A 21,630-nucleotide genomic window follows, 5' to 3' on the forward strand; every position below is an offset into this window, starting at 1 on the left:
GAACCTCGTTGTTGTATGTTACTCGGTCATTTAAATATTTCAGCAGGTTGCCTAGTTTCATGTTGTGTATGAATTTTAGAGTGTAGTATACAATGAGTTGCTTGACACTCAGCCAATTTAAACTTTCTAACATTTCATGTATTGGGGTATCATATCGTTTTCTAAGAATAAACCGCATTGCTTTATTTTGTTTCACCTGTAGTTTTGCGATGTTCGAGTCGGCTAACATGAATAATATCGTAGGGCAGTATATGAAATGAGGTTCTATAATGGACCTATAAACCATAATTTTATAATATTTGCTGACGTGCTTGCATGTCCGGAACATAAATCCAATTTTTTTTTTATATCTTTGCCTCTGTATACTTAAGATGCTCATTGAACTTAAGTTTCTCATCAATTATAATTCCTAGGTAATTAATTTCTTTAACTTTTTGTATGGTACTATTTGCTATTTTCAAGGCTAAATTATTTTCTTCTGCGTTCTTCTTCTCATGGTTATCCATTTCGTTTTTTCAATATTTATTTTAAGCTTATTTTGACACAACCAATTATAAACAGCATTCAAGTCCGCTTGCATTTTAGTTATAGCTTCAATCTCCGACGAACAACTTATTGTCAATAATGCATCATCTGCGAAGAGTCGTATCTTGCAGTGGCTAAGACAGCTCTTTATATCGTTTATATATACAATGAATAATATTGCAGCAAGAATAGATCCTTGTGGAAGACCTATGTCAACATCAACTTCCGGCGACGATGTGCTTCTAATTATGGTTTTCTGTTTTCTGCTATTAAGGTAGCTTTTAAACCACCGCAGTGCTGTATTACGTACCCCAATATTATGCAGTTTCCTTAGTAGGATGACCCTGTCGATGGTTTCAAATGCCCTTTTTAGGTCCAGAAAGACCGACACTGTTACTAACTTGTTTGATAGGCTTTGTTTCCATTCCGCTATAACCAGGTTTAGAGCGCTTTCACAAGAGTGTTTAGTTCTGAACCCTGATTGTTCACATATAATAATTTGATTTTTATTCAGGTAATCGAGAAGCTGGTCTTTTACGATTTTCTCTAAAATTTTTTCATCACTAGGCAACGTATTAATAGGCCGTATTTCCTCTGGTTTTTCAGTCCCTTTAACTTTTTCAACTGGTATCACTGTCGATGTTTTCCAGCATGCTGGGACTACACCTTCTCTAAAGCTCTCATTAACAATACATGTATAAGCGTATCCCAAATATTCCATACTGTCTTTATATACACCTTCTGTTACCAGTTTTTTTCCTCCATACTTATTTTTTAAATTAGTTGCTGTTCTCAACAGCTGTTCCACATTTATTTGCTTCAGTTCAAAAACACTCCCCCTAATATCCTCTGTGGCCTCATCTGATGTAGCTGGTTCAATGGTATTACATATTGTTGTGATGCTCTCGACAAAGAACTGATTCAAATGGGTCGCGATATCGGGGTCTCCTTCAATAACTGTACTATTTATTACTATACGTTTTACTTGGGCTGTGTCATGACTCATGTTTATGGCATCTTTAAGACATTTCCACATTAGTTTCTGATTGTTGCAATTAAGCGCTATTTTATTTTCCATGTATTGCTTCTTTTTTATTTTTACAAGTCGTTATACGTTTTGTATAACTATAACTATCCCACTCATTTGTACTCTGTGCTATTTTGTAAAGCTCATATTTTAATTTGTATAATTATCCCAGCATACGCGGTTTTCATATATTCGCATTTTGTGTCTTTCTTGAACAGGCATTTTGAAGCAGATCGTTTCATGGTCTGATATTCTATGGTTTTCTAGATTTTTTATTTCAATTTTATCATTGTTACTATAAAGAAGGTCTATTTTTGTCTGTGACACTTTTGTTACCCTTGTATTAAACTTAATTAGTTGGTGCATTGATGCTATCGCGAATATATGATTTAGCTGGTTTGTGTACGTTGACTGTACATTCACATTTATGTTAAAATCGCCTATAATAATATTGTTTTCAGTTTCACAAAAATATTCTTCTAACACCTCGCCCATATGGTTTATAAATTCAGCATCGCTTGTGTTTGGTGAGTGGTATACTACACCTATTTTCCATTTAATCGTGTTTTTTATGGTTTTAATCACAATACACCATAGGTTATTATTAATACTGTTATTAAATACTACTTTAAATTCGATCGATTTATGAATGTATATAAGGACACCACCTGTGTGTCGGCTATGCGAATCGCATCTAACGTGATTATATCCAATAATATTTATTTCTGTGTCACTTATATTCTCTGTGGTGTGGGTCTCAGCACATAACACAATACTGGGATTTTCTTCTTCAACCATTCTTTGGACTTCGGCTTTGTTTGCCGTAATACTGTTAGTATTGAGGCACAATCACCTGAACCTTGATCAAGCTTGACCATCTAGCCACCCGACCCTACTCCAGCTACATGAGGAGTTGTGGATGGATTTTTTTTTTTTTTACGAGGAAGCATCGAAAGCCTCATAGTCAGTGTGGGACTTTAACCGCACTAAACCTCCTACCGTCTGAGTACCGTTTACCCCCCGGTACTACCGTCAAGTATTCCGTCGGGAGGTAGGTTGAGCACTAAGCTCTATGTCTGTCGGGGTCACGTTGCTGTACTTAGATAGTCCCGCGGTATAGTTAACGCTGGGACTGGCACGCCCTGCTTACTACCTGAATGTGCTTGACACATACCACTTCTACGAAGATTTCCAAGCGTACCTTACACACTGTGCATATAGTGCTAATGGCATGCTTGTGCGTTCGACTACTTGTATTGTAGGGTTTTTTTTTATGCACGGTTGAAGAGGCCGTGTCTCCAATCCGTGCTTTATTCCTTCACCTGGGGCAGTATTCGAACGGTTGAAGAGGCCTTGTCTCCAATCCGTCGCCTGGTTTACTATTACATTACCTACATATATTACGGTTTTTTCTTGTTTTATCATTCTCACGCCGCTAATTGTACGGAGGCCTTGCATCCAATACGTGCTCAGCTCGACCCCCTCCACCTTTGCAGTTTGTTCTACATCCACACAACTCGACTGATCAATGTTCGCTGCTGCGCCGTAGCCTTTCAAGACTTCGTAGACACTTCATTATTTCCGATATTACATCGCATGCCACGGACCGGATATATATATTTAAGGCCGGCTGCCATTGTGGATAAGACGTATACAATGCTGACTGCCGCCTTGAGTAGCAAATCGAATATATCTTTTGTATGTAGAGTACTTTTTGAAAAGAATCATCTAACATGATCCAAGGGAGTTTTTCCTCTTTACTTGGAAGGTCTTGCATATTATGCATATATAAGTAATTGAGTACATGACGGCGTTCACGTATGTCCCATCTCTAGGAACCAAATTTTCATGTTCTTTTATTTCAGCTATCATCCGGTAGCAAAATCCTGAGCCAGATAAATAATTTTGCATGTAAATGCAACAACAACGATTTGAGCCAGATAAATCCAGATAGAAGTCTGTTCAATTTGTGAGCCAGATAATTTGTTAATTACTTCTTTTTAGGTTGGTAACGCGGTCTTTAATATACCTACTTTTTCAAAAATAGATGTCGCTGCTTAGCCTTTCGCCGTATGAGTTAAAAGAAAAACAGCGGCGACATCTGCCTATAACATTTCACGTGTGCCAAAATTTCACGACATCTGCTTCTCAAGTCTTTCAATGATACAGAGCATTCCCGTGATAATTGAGCGTGAGCCGGAACTGTAAAACTCACTGAAAGACGTGCTTCTACTTAGAGATGACACCCTAGAGATGCTTCTTGGACTAGGAAAAAATCACTTTCTCTAAAATTTGGTAATAATTACTGATGATCAAAGAAAAAATTGTGTGGGACCACTGTAATACGGCCCATACATGACATAAAAACCATGCGCAAATTTAAACGACGAAGTTTGTGCAAATGCAAATTTTGACATACACGGCTCAAAAACACTGCGAAATATTCATTTTTAAAGTAGCGCAACAAATGAAACATGTATTTTAATTGTATAAAAAAGGCATTAATTGTATAAAAATTTACTATTTATTTTCCACAGTGCTGGTAATTCACGGTATAAGTCGAAAAACTCGCACAGAAGCGTTTATTTTCCATTGTATTTATAAAATATATATTTTAATTGCAAGACCAGCTCAACTCATTGCAGCACTGCACAATATTAATTTTTCAACTAGCGCAACAAATGAAACATGTGTTCTAAAAAAATTATTATTTATTATTGCGGGTTCGAATCGAGCTCAAGGCCTAACAATAATTTTTTTTATCATTATTATTGTTATGATAAATTTTTTCTTAATTGAAAAAATTTTTAAATTAGAATAGAAGAAAGAAAAATTTAGACAACTGCCAAAGCTCGTTGTATAGATCCATTTCGGGAACTGCTAAATTCCTTCATCGACAACGTTTAGGCGCCGCTGCTATAACCATTCAGCCATCACAGCGGTTTTTTGTTTGTCTTCATTAATCCTACTTCTATTCTGGTTCGTGCCAATTGATATTCACAACACTGCGACATCTGTTGCAGAATGGCTGTGAAAATTGGACTTGTTTGTTGGCAATGCTGCCATAGTGTCATATTTTATTGCAGGCATGCTTAACCAACGAACCGATATCATTTCGTTACAATAATTAACGTTAGTAAATGAAACAAAGTCATTTCGTTTCGTTTATTAACGTTAAGAACGTCAAATTAACGAAATGATTTTGTTTCGTTTTCTGCCATATCAAAACGAAATCAAATCGTTTAGGTTGATTATTAATTTCAAACTTTGCTGGCAATGCTATATTATCCATTTTGATGGCGTAGTCATTAAAGGTGAAAGCATTGGCCAAGCTGATTGCAACTTTTCTCATAAATTTTGACAGTACGAACATTTCTCAGAGTATTTTTGACATTACCACCAACGAATTACACAAACAAATTGCATGGAGTTTGTGTGTATGTCCGCTCGCTGTTACCACCTTACGGCTTCACCATTGGCTATAGCATTGCCAGCACAATTCAAATATAAAGTATCACGTTTTTGTTAACGTTTTTAACCTTAACGAAAGGTTTTTGTTTCGGTTAAAAACGAGATACAATTTATCTTGATAATTTCTTTATCGATAATATTTAGAAGTGTTTCAACGGAAACGGTGGAAATTTTTTGATAAACGATTAGCTTAACGTTAAGGTGCATCCCTGTTTTATTGACACTTTTTTCCCCGTGTCCTGGGATGTATTAACAATTTTTGTTGTTATATCGGCCTACTGATTTTAAGATCGCGGGTTCGAATCGAGCTCAAGGCCTAACAATAATTTTTTTTATCATTATTATTGTTATGATAAATTTTTTCTTAATTGAAAAAATTTTTAAATTAGAATAGAAGAAAGAAAAATTTAGACAACTGCCAAAGCTCGTTGTATAGATCCATTTCGGGAACTGCTAAATTCCTTCATCGGCAATGTTTAGGCGCCGCTGCTATAACCATTCAGCCATCACAGCGGTTTTTTGTTTGTCTTCATTAATCCTACTTCTATTCTGGTTCGTGCCAATTGATATTCACAACACTGCGACATCTGTTGCAGAATGGCTGTGAAAATTGGACTTGTTTGTTGGCAATGCTGCCATAGTGTCATATTTTATTGACACTTTTTTCCCCGTGCTCTGGGATGTATTAACAATTTTTGTTGTTATATCGGCCTACTGATTTTAAGATCGCGGGTTCGAATCGAGCTCAAGGCCTAACAATAATTTTTCATTATTATTGTTATGATAAATTTTTTCTTAATTGAAAAAATTTTTAAATTAGAATAGAAGAAAGAAAAATTTAGACAACTGCCAAAGCTCGTTGTATAGATCCATTTCGGGAACTGCTAAATTCCTTCATCGGCAACGTTTAGGCGCCGCTGCTATAACCATTCAGCCATCACAGCGGTTTTTTGTTTGTCTTCATTAATCCTACTTCTATTCTGGTTCGTGCCAATTGATATTCACAACACTGCGACATCTGTTGCAGAATGGCTGTGAAAATTTGACTTGTTTGTTGGCAATGCTGCCATAGTGTCATATTTTATTGACACTTTTTTCCCCGTGCTCTGGGATGTATTAACAATTTTTGTTGTTATATCGGCCTACTGATTTTAAGATCGCGGGTTCGAATCGAGCTCAAGGCCTAACAATAATTTTTTTTTTATCATTATTATTGTTATGATAAATTTTTTCTTAATTGAAAAAATTTTTAAATTAGAATAGAAGAAAGAAAAATTTAGACAACTGCCAAAGCTCGTTGTATAGATCCATTTCGGGAACTGCTAAATTCCTTCATCGGCAACGTTTAGGCGCCGCTGCTATAACCATTCAGCCATCACAGCGGTTTTTTGTTTGTCTTCATTAATCCTACTTCTATTCTGGTTCGTGCCAATTGAGCTTTGGCAGTTGTCTAAATTTTTCTTTCTTCTATTCTAATTTAAAAATTTTTTCAATTAAGAAAAAATTTATCATAACAATAATAATGATAAAAAAAAATTACTGTTAGGCCTTGAGCTCGATTCGAACCCGCGATCTTAAAATCAGTAGGCCGATATAACAACAAAAATTATTATTTATTATTGAATTTGTGTGAATTCCTGTTACAAGCTACAGATGGTCCTTGCGCCTTCGATATTAACATTTTAAAGCAATAATTACTGATGCTATATTATCAGGAACCCCAGGTAAACTGTGTAAGATTTACCAAACACGAAGAAAAAAGCATGTGCAATATTTGCAGACATGCGTAAATATCAAAATCGTTTTGATTTTAGCGCAGTTCTTTGCGCAATTAGCACAACCAGTGCACACACCGGGCAAATCCTTGTGCAAATTGGTAATTGGCACAAGGATACTTGAGCCGTGTAATTGGCGTATAAGAAATACCTTCGGATGAGTCGCAACCGGAAAAGTTTTTTTTAAGCTGCAGACATTGGTGCCTTATCGGTAACCGTATCGCAACCGTGTCGACCAACCTTTTATGGGAATCAATGCAATCGATTATTAGTGCCGTCGTACCACAAATCACATACCCAGTTGCGCATTCATGAGTTCAGAATGGCTTCGTTCTGCGCATCTACGTCACAGTTGACTGTTTGAGCGAATGAAAGAAAGAGCGAAAAAACAAGAGCTGAAGATTTATATGATAACCAACGATGGATAGATAGGCGACGTATCAGTCATCCTTTGCCAATTTTCTATTTTTGACATGCGTCAGCTACGTTACGATGTTGCACTTAATATTTTTGCCATTTCTAATACGCGTATGTTAAAAAATGGTATTTAAAATTGGCAATGCTCTTCGCTGACTAGCTTTTATTTTTAAATAAAAGTATTTACGTCAGTCGTTATGACTCTCACTATACGCCAAACACGTAATGTCTGCGGAACGAGGCGTACGTCGTGCCGGTGTCGAAATGTTCCTGCCAGGCTCTTTAACCTTCCTATACTCGCGCATTGGTTTCTGAGACCGACGAAACACATTTTCGTAATTATTTTTATGGGCGAAAATCTCGAGAAGCCGAGCTCTATGCTAGCTGTCGGATTTGTGACTTACTTAGTTTTAGTGCACGCTGTGCGTTCGTGCGAAGCGAACGCGTTGTAATATTTGGCGCCAATCGGTCCGTGAGACCGACGGGAGAATGCCCTGATTGTTATGGTGAGGTTCAAAACTACCTCAAACATAGATAAATATATATTTTCTTTGATATGTATTTTATTATTATTAAGAAGTTTATTTTGTTTTTAAGAAGTTAAGATTTTATATTTGTTTTCCTACTATTTAAGAAAAATTTCTCAAATTTGAAGACTGAATTGTGATATACTGAAAGTCAGTGAAATAATTTATAAATAAATTACTATGCACACTATTTCGTTTCATTATGCACTAAATTTTAAAATAGTTATAAGATTAAACAAGTAAGGAAGGTTAAGTTCGGGTGTAACCGAACATTACATACTCAGTTGAGAGCTATGGTGACAACATAAGGGAAAATAACCATGTAGGAAAATGAACGGAGGGAAACACTGGAATATGTTTGTATGACATGTGTATCAAATGAAAGGCATTAAAGAGTATTTTATGAGGGAGTGGGCCATAGTTCTATAGGTGGACGCCATTTAGGGATATAGCCATAAAGGTGGATCAGGGTTGACTCTAGAATGCGTTTGTACGATATGGGTATCAAACGAAAGGTGTTAATGAGTATTTTTAAAGGGAGTAATCCTTAGTTCCATAGGTGGACGCCGTTTCGAGATATCGCCACAAAGGTGGACCAGGGGTGACTCTAGAATGTGTTTGTACGATATGGGTATCAAATTATAGGTATTAATGAGGGTTTTAAAAGGAAGTGGTGGTTGTTGTATAGGTGGTCGCCTTTTCGAGATATCGCCATAAAGGTGGACCAGGGGTGACTCTAGAATGCGTTTGTACGATATGGGTATCAAATGAAAGGTGTTAACGAGTATTTTAAAAGGGAGTAATCCTTAGTTCCATAGGTGGACGCCGTTTCGAGATATCGCCATAAAGGTGGACCAGGGGTGACCCTAGAATTTGTTTGTTCAATATGGGCATCAAACGAATGGTGTTAATGAGTATTTTAAAAGGGAGTGGGCCTTAGTTCTATAGGTGGATGCCGTTTCGAAATATCGCCATAAAAGTGGACCAGGGGTGACTCTAGAATGTGTTTGTACGATATGGGTATCAAATTAAAGGTATTAATGAGGGTTTTAAAAGGGAGTGGTGGTTGTTGTATAGGTGGTCGCCTTTTCGAGATATCGCCATAAAGGTGGACCAGGGGTGACTCTTGAATGCGTTTGTACGATATGGGTATCAAATGAAAGGTGCTAATGAGTATTTTAAAAGGGAGTAATCCTTAGTTCCATAGGTGGTCGCCGTTTCGAGATATCGCCATAAAGGTGGACCAGGGGTGACCCGAGAATTTGTTTGTACAATATGGGTATCAAAAGAAAGGTGTTAATAAGTATTTTAAAAGGGAGTAATCCTTAGTTCCATAGGTGGACGCCGTTTCGAGATATCGCCATAAAGGTGGACCAGGGGTGACCCTAGAATTTGTTTGTACAATATGGGTATCAAAAGAAAGGTGTTAATGAGTATTTTAAAATGGAGTGGGCCTTAGTTCTATAGGTGTACGCCTTTTCGAGGTATCGCAATAAAGGTGGACCAGGGGTGACTCTAGATTATTTTTGTACGATGTGGGTATCAAATGAAAGGTGCTAATGAGTATTTATAAAAGGGAGTGGGCCTTCGTTCTATAGGTGTTCGCCTTTTCGAGATATCGCCATAAAGGTGGACCAGGGGTGACTTTTGAATATGTTTGTACGATATGGGTATCAAATGAAAGGTGTTAATGTGTATTTTAAAAGGGAGTAATCCTTAGTTCCATAGGTGGACGCCGTTTCGAGATATCGCCACAAAGGTGGACCAGGGGCGACTCTAGAATGTGTTTGTACGATATGGGTTTCAAATTATAGGTATTAATGAGGGTTTTAAAAGGGACTGGTGGTTGTTGTATAGGTGGTCGTCGCCTTTTCGAGATATCGCCATAAAGGTGGACCAGGGGTGACTCTAGAATGCGTTTGTACGATATGGGTATCAAATGAAAGGTGTTAATGAGTATTTTAAAAGGGAGTAATCCTTAGTTCCATAGGTGGACGCCGTTTCGAGATATCGCCATAAAGGTGGACCAGGGGTGACCCTAGAATTTGTTTGTTCAATATGGGCATCAAACGAATGGTGTTAATGAATATTTTAAAAGGGAGTGGGCCTTAGTTCTATAGGTGGATGCCGTTTCGAAATATCGCCATAAAGGTGGACCAGGGGTGACTCTAGAATGCGTTTGTATGATATGGGTATCAAATGAAAGGTGTTAATGAGTATTTTAAAAGGGAGTAATCCTTAGTTCCATAGGTGGACGCCGTTTCGAGATATCGCCATAAAGGTGGACCAGGGGTGACCCGAGAATTTGTTGGTACAATATGGGTATCAAAAGAAAGGTGTTAATGAGTATTTTAAAAGGGAGTAATCCTTAGTTCCATAGGTGGACGCCGTTTCGAGATATCGCCATAAAGGTGGACCAGGGGTGACCCTAGAATTTGTTTGTACAATATGGGTATCAAAAGAAAGGTGTTAATGAGTATTTTAAAACGGAGTGGGCCTTAGTTCTATAGGTGTACGATTTTTCGAGGTATCGCCATAAAGGTGGACCAGGGGTGACTTTAGAACATGTTTGTACGATATGGGTATCAAATGAAAGGTGTTAATGAGTATTTTAAAAGGGCGTGGGACTTAGTTCTATAGGTGGACGCCTTTTCGAGATATCGCCATAAAGGTGGACCAGGGGTGACTTTAGAATAAGTTTGTACGATATGGGTATCAAATTAAAGGTATTAATGAGAGTTTTAAAAGGGAGTGGTGGTAGTTGTATATGTGAAGGCATTTTCCAGATATCGACCAAAATGTGGACCAGGGTGACCCAGAGCATCATCTGTTGGATACCGCTAATTTATTTATATATGTAGTACCTGCCAAGATTTTAAGGGTTTTTTATTTCGCCCTGCAGAACTTTTTTCATTTTCTTCTACCTAATATGGTAGGTATCACAACCATTTTATAAAGTTTTTTCTAAAGTTATATTTCGCGTCAATAAAACAATCCAATTACCTTACCATGTTTCATCCCTTTTTTCGTATTTGGTATAGAATTATGGCATTTTTTTCTTTTTTCGTAATTTTCGATATCGAAAAAGTGGGCGTGGTCATAGTCGGATTTCGTTCATTTTTCATACCAAGATAAAGTGAGTTCAAGTAAGCACGTGAACTAAGTTCATTAAAGATATGCCGATTTTTGCTCAAGTTATCGTGTTAATGGCCATGCGGAAGGACAGACGGACGACTGTGTATAAAAACTGGGCGTGGCATCAACAGATTTCGCCCATTTTCACAGAAAACAGTTAACGTCATAAAATTTATGCCCCTACCAAATTTCAAAAGGATTGGTTAATTTTTGTTCGAATTATGGCGTTAAAAGTATCCTAGACAAATTAAATGAAAAAGGGCGGAGCCACGCCCATTTTGAAATTTTCTTTTATTTTTGTATTTTGTTGCACAATATCATTACTGGAGTTGAATGTTGACATAATTTACTTATATACTGTAAAGATATTAAATTTTTTGTTAAAATTTTACTTAAAAAAAAATTTTTTTTTTAAAAGTAGGCGTGGTCCTTCTCCGATTTTGCTAATTTTTATTAAGCGTACATATAGTAATAGCAGTAACGTTCCTGCCAAAGTTCATCATGATATCTTCAACGACTGCCAAATTACAGCTTCCAAAACTTCTAAATTACCTTCTTTTAAAAGTGTGCGGTGCCACGCCCATTGTCCAAAATTTTACTAATTTTCTATTCTGCGTCATAAGTTCAACTCATCTACCAAGTTTCGTCGCTTTATCTGTCTTTTGTAATGAATTATCGCACTTTTTCGGTTTTTCGAAATTTTCGATATCGAAAAAGTGGGCGCGGTTATAGTCCGATATCGTTCATTTTAAATAGCGATCTGAGATGAGTGCTCAGGAATCTACATACCAAATTTCATCAAGATACCTCAAAATTTACTCAAGTTATCGTGTTAACGGACGGACGGACGGACGGACGGACATGGCTTAATAAAATTTTTTTTCGATCCTGATTATTTTGATATATGGAAGTCTATATCTATCTCGATTCCTTTATATATGTACAACCAACCGTTATCCAATCAACCTTAATATACTCTGTGAGCTCTGCTCAACTGAGTATAAAAAAAAAGTATGTAAAAAAATATATTGTAGGGGGTATGAACTATCGACTGTGAGACCGTGCGCGATATATGGGAATGTATAGGAAGAAAAGAAGAAGAAAAGTTACAAAACTGGCAACTATCGGTTGGAGTTGTCAAGAACATATGACTTCGAAATTCGAATATTTTTTTCATTGTTTACGTTTACATGCATTCGCTTTGCCGCGTCGTCTGCTTTCGCATGGAAAGAAAAAGCATGTAGCATATCCACTTTTTATAAACTTTTGCGGTAATTGTGCAATCAAAAAGAAAATTAGTAAATTATGTAATTTTGACATAAACATTAACTAATCAAATAAATAAATTGTTTTGGTAAGTCCAACCTAGTATAAGAGAAAAGTGAATATATAAACATGTGGATTGTAAAATGTTCAATTCCGTTGGTCAAGCGGTTCAATGGAGTGCAAGTATTTGTATTTGTTGGTGCGCTAAATAAAAAGTTTTGTGGCAAAAAAGCATACATCCGGTGCTTAAACAATATAAATTAACCATGAACATGATAATAAGAGTTAAATACTTCTTGTATTTCACGATGAAAGCTTTTTCATTACTTTCAGTCTAGCAAAATATGCATTCTCAATGAGGTCTAATTGGGTTTCAAATGAGATTCGGAGCTCCAAATTGTCTACGCACAAACTTTGTATGTATATACATAAGTGGTTATGTATTAAGAACCAAAGAAGAATTATACCAATTGTCAGGTGATATACAATGAATACTTCTGCGTAAGCAGAAGCAGCAGCAAATAATGGAAAAATAAGAATTTCGTATTTTCTTGACTATGAGCAACAAACTTAACACGGTTTCGCATATCGTATGCCGGCTAGGCATTTTTATTACTGTTTTGTTATTGTTTATGTATGTAGATATATATAAGAACGAAGGTATGTTACGGCATAAGACCTCAACTGATTGTAAATAGTAAGTCAGTTAACGACTTAGTCAAAATCGCAATTTAGCAGCTACCTACTATTTTTCGCCTTCCTGAAGACTCATATTTTTATAAAGCAATTCATGTTTATTTATTAAAGGTAGGTATTAATCGCCCAACGTTTCACTGGTTTGGTTGTAACAACTATAAAAAACACTTCTGAACTTAAAATCGATTTTCACCAAACAAATTTGAGACTACAATTTTGAGACTCTTAAGCTCCTCATGGAACTTGAGGTGGGGAGGGAGGGATGGCCTGAAGGTTTAATGTGGCCACATAAATCGTTCCCGAGATGGTCGGGCTGTGATACCGGAGCATACCGGATCTGTATCCGGCAAAGGACCATCACATCGATAACACTCCCCAAAGCCTTCGGGGAGCAACCTTATCGCTACAACATCAACAACAACACCAACACCAACAACAACAACAACAACAACAACAACAACACCAACAACAACAACAACCACGCTGTTTGATATGCAATCCATCGAATTGAAACACAGCGGCTTAAATATCTAGGGCACCTTTTGCCAATAATAAAAACATGATGCGGCCCAGAAAAGTTGTATTATCAAAACCTGCCTATGGAAGTAGAGAAAGAGGTTGGCCCACATTCCATTAAAAGAGCCATGTGGAAAACAACTGGTGCGATTTATTCAACGGCCAAAAACTGATTAAATAATTTACCGCCAGCCTGTTTTCAATAGTCCCATAATAGTAAAGCGCCGTAAGTTTCCCATTCACATCGCGCCGAATTATCGATCTCGCTACACTGACTTGCCGTTTTCACCTAGTCCTTCAGTTAACGTTAAGGACTTCGTCATTTACGGAGATGGAAAGAGACAGTAGCTGGATGCTACAAATCACATCGTGCGAATGTCGAATGGTTTTGTTACCACCGCTCACCTCGACCAATCGACAGCTGCTATTTTCAACTTTCTCCTGTTCCTTCTTGTTAGGAAGTGTCATGACGCAATACAACCAGACAGGCGAAGTCAGTAGTGGAACAACAAAAATTTGACCGCCCTCATAATCGGTGATGAATCTTAAAGTAGTAGGAAGGGAAAATTGTTGGTACTGAAACGAATATTAGCAGCACTAAGGGATACTATCATCTCTAAGCCCGCTTCCCAAGGCAGTCGGTTCTATGTACCGGAGCGACTCGAGATTTTTCCCGACCAAGGACTGTCATTTCAGTGTGACCCCATCTAATTTGTTTCGTCCCTCCCACAAATTGTCATCCTCCCAGCAGCTCCTTGCAGCAGGACTGCTCCATATTCTCTTACTCCGGGAAGGCATCGAATCCAATCCGGGTCCGTCTCCTGACCCCGGTCCTGAGAAATGGTTTTGCTGCATCTGCCGGAAAAGAATCTTTTTAGGACGGTCATACTCTGTTCAGTGTGTCTCGTGCAAGGGATGGTTGCATCGGACAGGTTGTTCTGGGCTTGATCCCAAAACCCGACGTACACGTAACTTTTATAAATCTTTTGTGGCTCCTTGCTGTTCACGCCCAAGGGCATCCCGTATTCTACGTCTAAGCGCCCCCCCCCCCCCCCCCCCCTACCTTCCAGCAGCCCCGCTGCTGCTCGCGCCCCACGGCGCCAACAACTCAAACAGCTGCTACCACTCATAACTACAATCTTCGTAGTAGAGTCGGAAGCAATGCTGAGCAACAGCCCCTGCCCCCGTCTTCTCCCCCCCTCTTTTCCGGCAGCAATCGTGTAGGTCAGGGAAACAGACTCTTAGTCCCTACCTCCGTTTGCACCGTTTGCCAGCACAGAATATATATGTTTGCGACATCCGCCCAATGCAGCTCCTGCCTTGGGTGGTGCCACTTCCCTAGATGTTCTGGTCTCCGCGACGGCAACCCCCCGACGGGTTTCATCGCGCCATGTTGCCAGGTCGCAAACCCAAATCATCCGAGTACCCCAATGCTTGCCCAAGGACGCCCAGTCCTAGGGCCACAACAGCAATTGCGTCCTGGCCTTCCCCAACCCAGGCGTAGTCACCCGTCACTTACCCCCAGAGTGGCGACGTCTCCCCTTATGCACTTCAGAATTCTACAGTTAAACTGTAATGGACTAACTGGGAAGATTACCGAGATGGTCGATTTCATGAAGCGGCACAACATCTGCATTGCTGCGATTCAAGAGACTAAACTCACAGCAAGATCTGCATTGCAGACCTGCTCTGGGTATAACGTCCACAGGAAAGACCGCGAGAGCGGAAATGGAGGCGGTCTCGCTTTTATCATACACCACTCTGCAATATTATATATTTGATCCTGGCATCGACCGCAGGGACAATGTCTTAGAACGTCAAGGCCTATCTGTCCGGTCAGGCGATGCAAACCTAGAAATCATCAACATCTACATCCCTCCTGCCACCTGTTGCCCCAGTGGATACCGCCCTATTATCAGGGCCTTACTCACTGGCAACACTCGCATTATCTTAGGCGATTTCAATGCCTATCATGATCTATGGCATTCAAACTAGCGGGCGGACAGTAGGGGTGAGATGTTGGCGGATCAAATAGAAGAAACGACGTTCTGCACAATAAATGTAGACACCCCCACACGTATGGTAGGAAGCTGTCACAGCTCGCCAGATATCTCAATCGTGAGCGCAGAACTCGTAAACTGCGTCAACTGGCAGCCGATGGTAACATTGGCATCCGACCACCTGCCCATACTTATTTCGCTTGAGCGTACCGCCGACTTCATCGTCACTGAAAAACGCACTTTCATAAACTTTAAAAAAGGAAAGTGGGAAGAATATAAATCCTTTACAGACAGCCGCCTAGCTGCCCTCCCTATCCCTACTGATGCCCGCCAAGGGGAGCGTGCCTTCCGTAAGGTCATTAAATCCGCCTCGGCACATTTCATTCCCGCCGGGAGAATTGCCGAAATCCGGTCCCACTTCCCGGCGGAGGCCGCAAACTTAGCGAGAGAACGTGACCTTATAAGACAGCTTGATCCAGGCGACCCCCAAATAAGGGATATAAACCAACGCATCAGATTGCTTGTGGATGAACACAAGCAAGCGAAATGGGAGGAGCACCTAAGAGGTTGTAACCTCTCTACCGGTGTGGGTAAACTTTGGTCCACCGTAAAGTCCCTATCGAATCCGACTAAGCACAAAGACAAAGTTTCCATCACCTTTGGCGACAAAGTGCTGTCGGACGCGAAAAAATGCGCGAGCGCTTTCTGCCGACAATATATAATGCATCCTATGGTCGACAAAGATAGACGGAGAGCCAATAGACGCGCACATAAACACAAATTCAGCGCGTCACCAATCACCATCACCGCTAAAGAGGTTGATGACGCCATTGGTCGTGCTAAACCATCCAAAGCAGTGGGCCCAGACGGCATAGCCATGCCGATGCTTAAAAACCTAGGGAAAGAGGGTTTCAAATATTTAGCGCATGTCTTCAATCTGTCTCTTTCCACCTTTGTCATACCTGAGAAATGGAAAATGGCCAAGGTTGTCCCGCTACTAAATCCTGGGAAACCAGGTAACATAGGTGAGTCGTATCGTCCGATATCTCTCCTATCGCCAGTGGCAAAGACGCTTGAAGCCATTTTGCTCCCTTATTTCCAAGCAAATTTGCAGCTAGCCCCTCATCAGCATGGCTTCAGAAAACTCCATAGCACTACCACCGCGCTAAATGCCATTAGCACCCAGATAAATTGCGGTTTAAATCAATACCCCCACCATAGAACAGTACTCGTAGCGCTAGACCTATCAAAAGCTTTTGATACGGTCAACCATGGCTCGTTACTGCAGGACCTGGAAGGGTCTACCCTTCCCCCATGTCTTAAAAGGTGGACCGCAAATTATCTGGGTGGTCGGCAGGCATCGGTGCAATTTAGAAACGAAACATCAAAACCAAGGAGAATTAAACAGGGGGTGCCACAGGGTGGTGTCCTATCCCCACTTTTGTTTAATTTCTACATATCTAAGCTACCTTCACCACCGGAAGGAGTCACAATCGTTTCCTACGCCGATGACTGCACAATAATGGCCACAGGCCCAGGCCCAAAGATCGATGCGCTATGCAATAAAATAAACGGCTACCTCCCTGATCTCTCCAGTTTTTTCGCCTCGCGAAACCTGGCATTATCACCGACTAAATCTTCCGCGACCTTATTTACAACATGGACGCCCCAAATGTCGACCATTTTGAACATCCACGTCGATGGCACTACGGTACCGACTGTCCTACACCCCAAAATCTTGGGTGTGACGTTTGATCAGGATCTACATTTTGGTGAGCACGTAGCCGCAATTGTTCCGAGAATTCAGAGCCGTAACAAAATCCTCAAATCCCTCGCTGGCAGTACTTGGGGAAAAGATAAAGAAACGCTCATGACTACATACAAAGCAATTAGCCAGCCGATTACGTGCTACGCGTCACCCACATGGTCGCCAAGCCTGAAAATCACCCACTGGAAGAAACTACAGGCCTGCCAAAATACTGCTCTCAGAATCGCCACGGTCTGTCTTATTATGTCCCCAGAACACCATCTGCATAATGAGGCGAGAATACTCCCCATCAGGGACAGAAATGAGATGCTGACCAAACAGTTCCTGTTGAATACCCAGAAACCTGGGCATCCCAACAGACATCTGATTGATGAACCAGCACCGCCTAACCGGGGCTTAAGGAGTTGTGGCAACTGTGTATACAGACAGGTTGATGGCAACCTTAGCCATAAAGGAACATAAAGGAAACAAAATAACGAGTGCCCTCATCGAACCAAATAACACATGCACAAACACTTGTATATACATACGTACATGATCAACTTTTACAGCAAGCATTCTTATTCGAAGAAATCGCTTTTCGCTGTCAAGTCGTAAACTCGAGTCGCAAATTTATCATTTAATTAATTTCAATTCATTTTAGTAATTATAGTTTTTTCATTAATGTAAATACAATTTAATTTAAATAAACGGGAATTATACAGCTGCTGAGCTAATTCGGTGTGTTCATCTATTAACCACACTGGTGACCCCGAATAAAATTGGAGATAGTGAACTTAGCATCGAATATTAAATATCCATCAGCAGTGAGTGCGTACGCTTCCCAGCAAATAAAACGATTCCTAAAATCTCAAGCTACGAACTTGTAAAAAAGTTTGTAGTTTAACATTTGGAACACCTAAAAATTTGGTATATTGTCAACTTAAGGCAAATAATACGCCTAAAAACCGTTAACCGTTATAACGGGCAATAGTAGTCTTCTCACATATATACGGTAGCCAACAACATGGGCATCGAAGACAACGACAAAAATGTAGAAGTCTCGACTGAAAACGGCGGCGCAGTCGGCAGCGCCAACGCCAACGCAGACAGCGAAAGACCACAAATCAATGCGATATTCGGCAAATTACCGTTCCCAAAGCTCAACTCTAAATACAACATCGAATCGTGGTTTATCAAAGTAGACGCATGGTTCGAGTTACATGGCTTTGGGGTACGCAAAGAAAAAGACAAATATACAGCAATTATCGCTCACGCCGATGACTACATCCTCGATCAAGTATTCGATTTGGTTCGCAACCCGCCAAATACCGCACCGTACACCACTCTTAAAAATGCGATTAAAGAAAAATTTAGTGATTCTGCAATGGCTCGGCTTGACAAACTCACCGCAATACAATTGGGCGACGCTAAACCAAGTCATTTATTAAGCCAGATGCAAAGAACCAACGCAACTAAAGACGAGTCAGTCATACAACAATATTGGCTTAAACAGCTACCGGAATCCGCTCGCGTCGTTATTGCCGGTATGCTCCAAGCTCAGCCAAGCACACCATTGCACCAACTGGCCATCACCGCAGATGCAGTATTGGATGCGCTAAGCCGCGACTCAACCACAACGCAACCAAAAGGATCCGCCATTAACGCTATCGAAGCTTCGACCAGCCAAGTGCAAGCACTCCAGAAACGCATCGAGAAACACGACACGATCCTGGAAAACATCAATAGTAAGTTAAACATGCTCATGTTGCGAGATCGTAGCCGACAACGTGAACGTTCGCAAAGTAACGCTAAACGTTCTACCACTCCCCATCGCACGACAAATGCCCAACAAAATCCCACCTGTTGGTATCACCGTGAGTATGGTACACAATCACGCAAGTGCCGCAGTCCATGCGACTTCCCCGTCAAGAAAGCAGACTCTACAAAAAACTAAATACCGCCGAAACAGTAACGCTCGAATGTTCCGGCTGTGAAATACCGAGCAACAAATCACAGTGCGAACTGAAGGTAAAAATTTCAGAATTTACTAGATATAAACGTTTCTTTATAGAAGACAGGAGATCAAACCAATCATTCTTGATAGACACAGGAGCGGAAGTATCGTTCGTACCACCAACTCGAGCGTGTCGTCTACGCAGATCCGAAAGTAACCTTCTTTACGCCGCGAACGGAACTACTATCAAAACGTATGGCACAACGCGTCGAACACTCGATCTAGGCCTCCAACAAAAATTATCGTGGAATTTTGTCATAGCGGAAACGAAATACGCTATTATTGGCGGCGTAGATTTTCTTCATCATTACAATTTAATCATCGATGTAGCGAATTCTACGTTATTAAACAAAAGGCCGGCCTCTCCATCAGACATCGCTAGTATAACATCATCAAACATTACCGACGTACATAGCAAAATCGACGATATCCAAAACCTACTACGAGAATACGCTACTATCACGAATCCCCACGCATCGGCTCCTTCCGCTAGTCAGGTAGGAGTTACACATTGCATAGAAACCAGAGGATCACCAGTCTTTGCACGACCCAGACGTCTTACACCCGATAAACTGAAAGCCGCGAAAGAAGAATTCGAATATCTATCCCGGCTCGGAATATGTCGTCCATCGAAAAGCTCATATGCTTCTCCGTTACACTTGGTAAAAAAATCGAATGGTGAGTGGCGACCGTGCGGGGACTACCGCGCTCTTAATGCACAAACCGTGCCAGATCGGTATCCACTCCCACACATCCAAGACTTTACGCAACGCAGCGCAAACGTTCCAGAGATTCATGCACGCAGTTTTTCAAGGTCTGGACTTCGTATTCGTGTATATTGACGATGTGTGTGTCGCTTCCGAAGGCATCGAGCAGCACAAACAACACTTACGACAGGTTTTCGAAAGGCTTCAACAGTCTCACCTCACAATTAATCTAGCCAAATGCAAGTTCGCGCAAAAACAGATTGAGTTCCTGGGACATGTAGTCAATACACAAGGTATAAAACCGTTGCCAGAGAAAGTCCAAGCAATTAGCAAGTTTCCTTTGCCTGAAGTTGCCAAAGATTTGCGTCGATTTCTAGCAATGATTAATTTCTATCGTCGTTTTTTGCCTAAAGCAGTGGATCATCAAATGCCTCTCGTTAAGTTAATCCCTAGAAATAAGAAAAACGATACAACGCGTATCAAATGGACTGAGGAAACCATACACCATTTCGACGAATGTAAAAAGGCGCTGGCAAATGCAGCACTGCTTGTTCACCCAGCACCAAACGCACAAATATCTCTAAGTACAGATGCAAGCGACACAGCCGTCGGTGCAGTCCTACACCAAATCGTTCGAAACGAACTTCAACCTCTCGCGTTTTTCAGGTTCAAACTCACCGAAGCATAAAAGAAATATAGTACCTACGATCGAGAGCTATTGGCAATATATTTAGCCATCAAACACTTTCGTGATATGTTGGAGGGAAAACCCTTTGAAGTTCGTACGGATCACAAGCCGTTAATATATGCTTTCAAACAAAAGCACGATCGAGCTTCTCCACGACAGCTGCGCCAACTAGACTTTATAAGTCAATTCACGACAAACATCATTCATGTTGCCGGCATCGAAAATACGACAGCAGATACGCTCTCACGCATCGCGATGGTAGAGACAGCAACCATCGACTATCAACGAATCGCCGACGACCAGACAAGTTGCACAGAGTTACAAAAGCTCATCAACGACAACAATACATCTCTGCAGCTAAAAAAGCTTCGTATGCCAAATACAAATAGTACACTCTACTGTGACGTATCTACAGCAGAAGTTCGCCCTTTCATACCACGCCGCCATCGTAATGAGGTCATCAACAAAATGCACCAGATTTCACACGGGGGGTACGAGCGACAACAAAACTCATCAAAACACGCTTCGTGTGGCCAAATATGGGCAAAGACGTTTCGGAAGCAGTACAAAGGTGCATCAGCTGCCAACAGTCAAAGGTCAGCAAGCACGTTCACGCACCGCTTCAAAAATTTTCTCTACCTGAGTGCAGGTTCGAGCACATCAACATAGATCTCATTGGCCCACTACCGCCATCAAACGAATACCAATACTGTCTCACCATCATAGACAGATACACGCGATGGACGGAAGCAGTCCCACTCAGAGATATAACCGCAGAAACGGTCGCCAAAGAACTCATTAACGTTTGGTTTTCACGCTTTGGCGTCCCTGCACGCATCACAACGGACCAAGGTCGGCAGTTTGAATCCCAGTTATTCAACGAATTATCACGCATACTAGGTATAACACACCTACGTACAACGGCATATAACCCGCAAGCCAATGGCATCATAGAACGCTGGCATCGCTCACTAAAAACGGCGATAACATGTCACCAGAGACAAGACTGTATTAACTGTCTACCAATAGTTCTACTCGGATTGCGTACCGCGTTTAAACCCGACATTAATACGACATCTGCACAACTTGTATACGGCAGCACATTACGTTTGCCCG

General features: G+C 40.6%; 2 protein-coding genes across 10 annotated transcripts in view; one reads left to right on the forward strand and one right to left on the reverse strand.

Moving 5' to 3' along the window:
* NaCP60E (Na channel protein 60E) overlaps positions 1–21,630 on the reverse strand; it is a 641,026-nt gene that overhangs the window by 94,282 nt on the left and 525,114 nt on the right. The gene's annotated exons all lie outside the window — the stretch shown is intronic.
* Positions 12,091–21,630, forward strand: part of Tpc2 (Thiamine pyrophosphate carrier protein 2) — a 535,063-nt gene continuing 525,523 nt past the window's right edge. For all 8 annotated transcript variants that reach the window (XR_010951160.1, XR_010951158.1, XR_010951159.1 and 5 more), the window contains exon 1: positions 12,091–12,231. The gene's annotated coding sequence lies outside the window, so the exon portion shown is untranslated. The remainder of the gene's footprint in view (positions 12,232–21,630) is intronic.

This window comes from Eurosta solidaginis, chromosome 3, assembly GCF_040869045.1.
Source record: "Eurosta solidaginis isolate ZX-2024a chromosome 3, ASM4086904v1, whole genome shotgun sequence".
Taxonomy (NCBI): domain Eukaryota; kingdom Metazoa; phylum Arthropoda; class Insecta; order Diptera; family Tephritidae; genus Eurosta; species Eurosta solidaginis.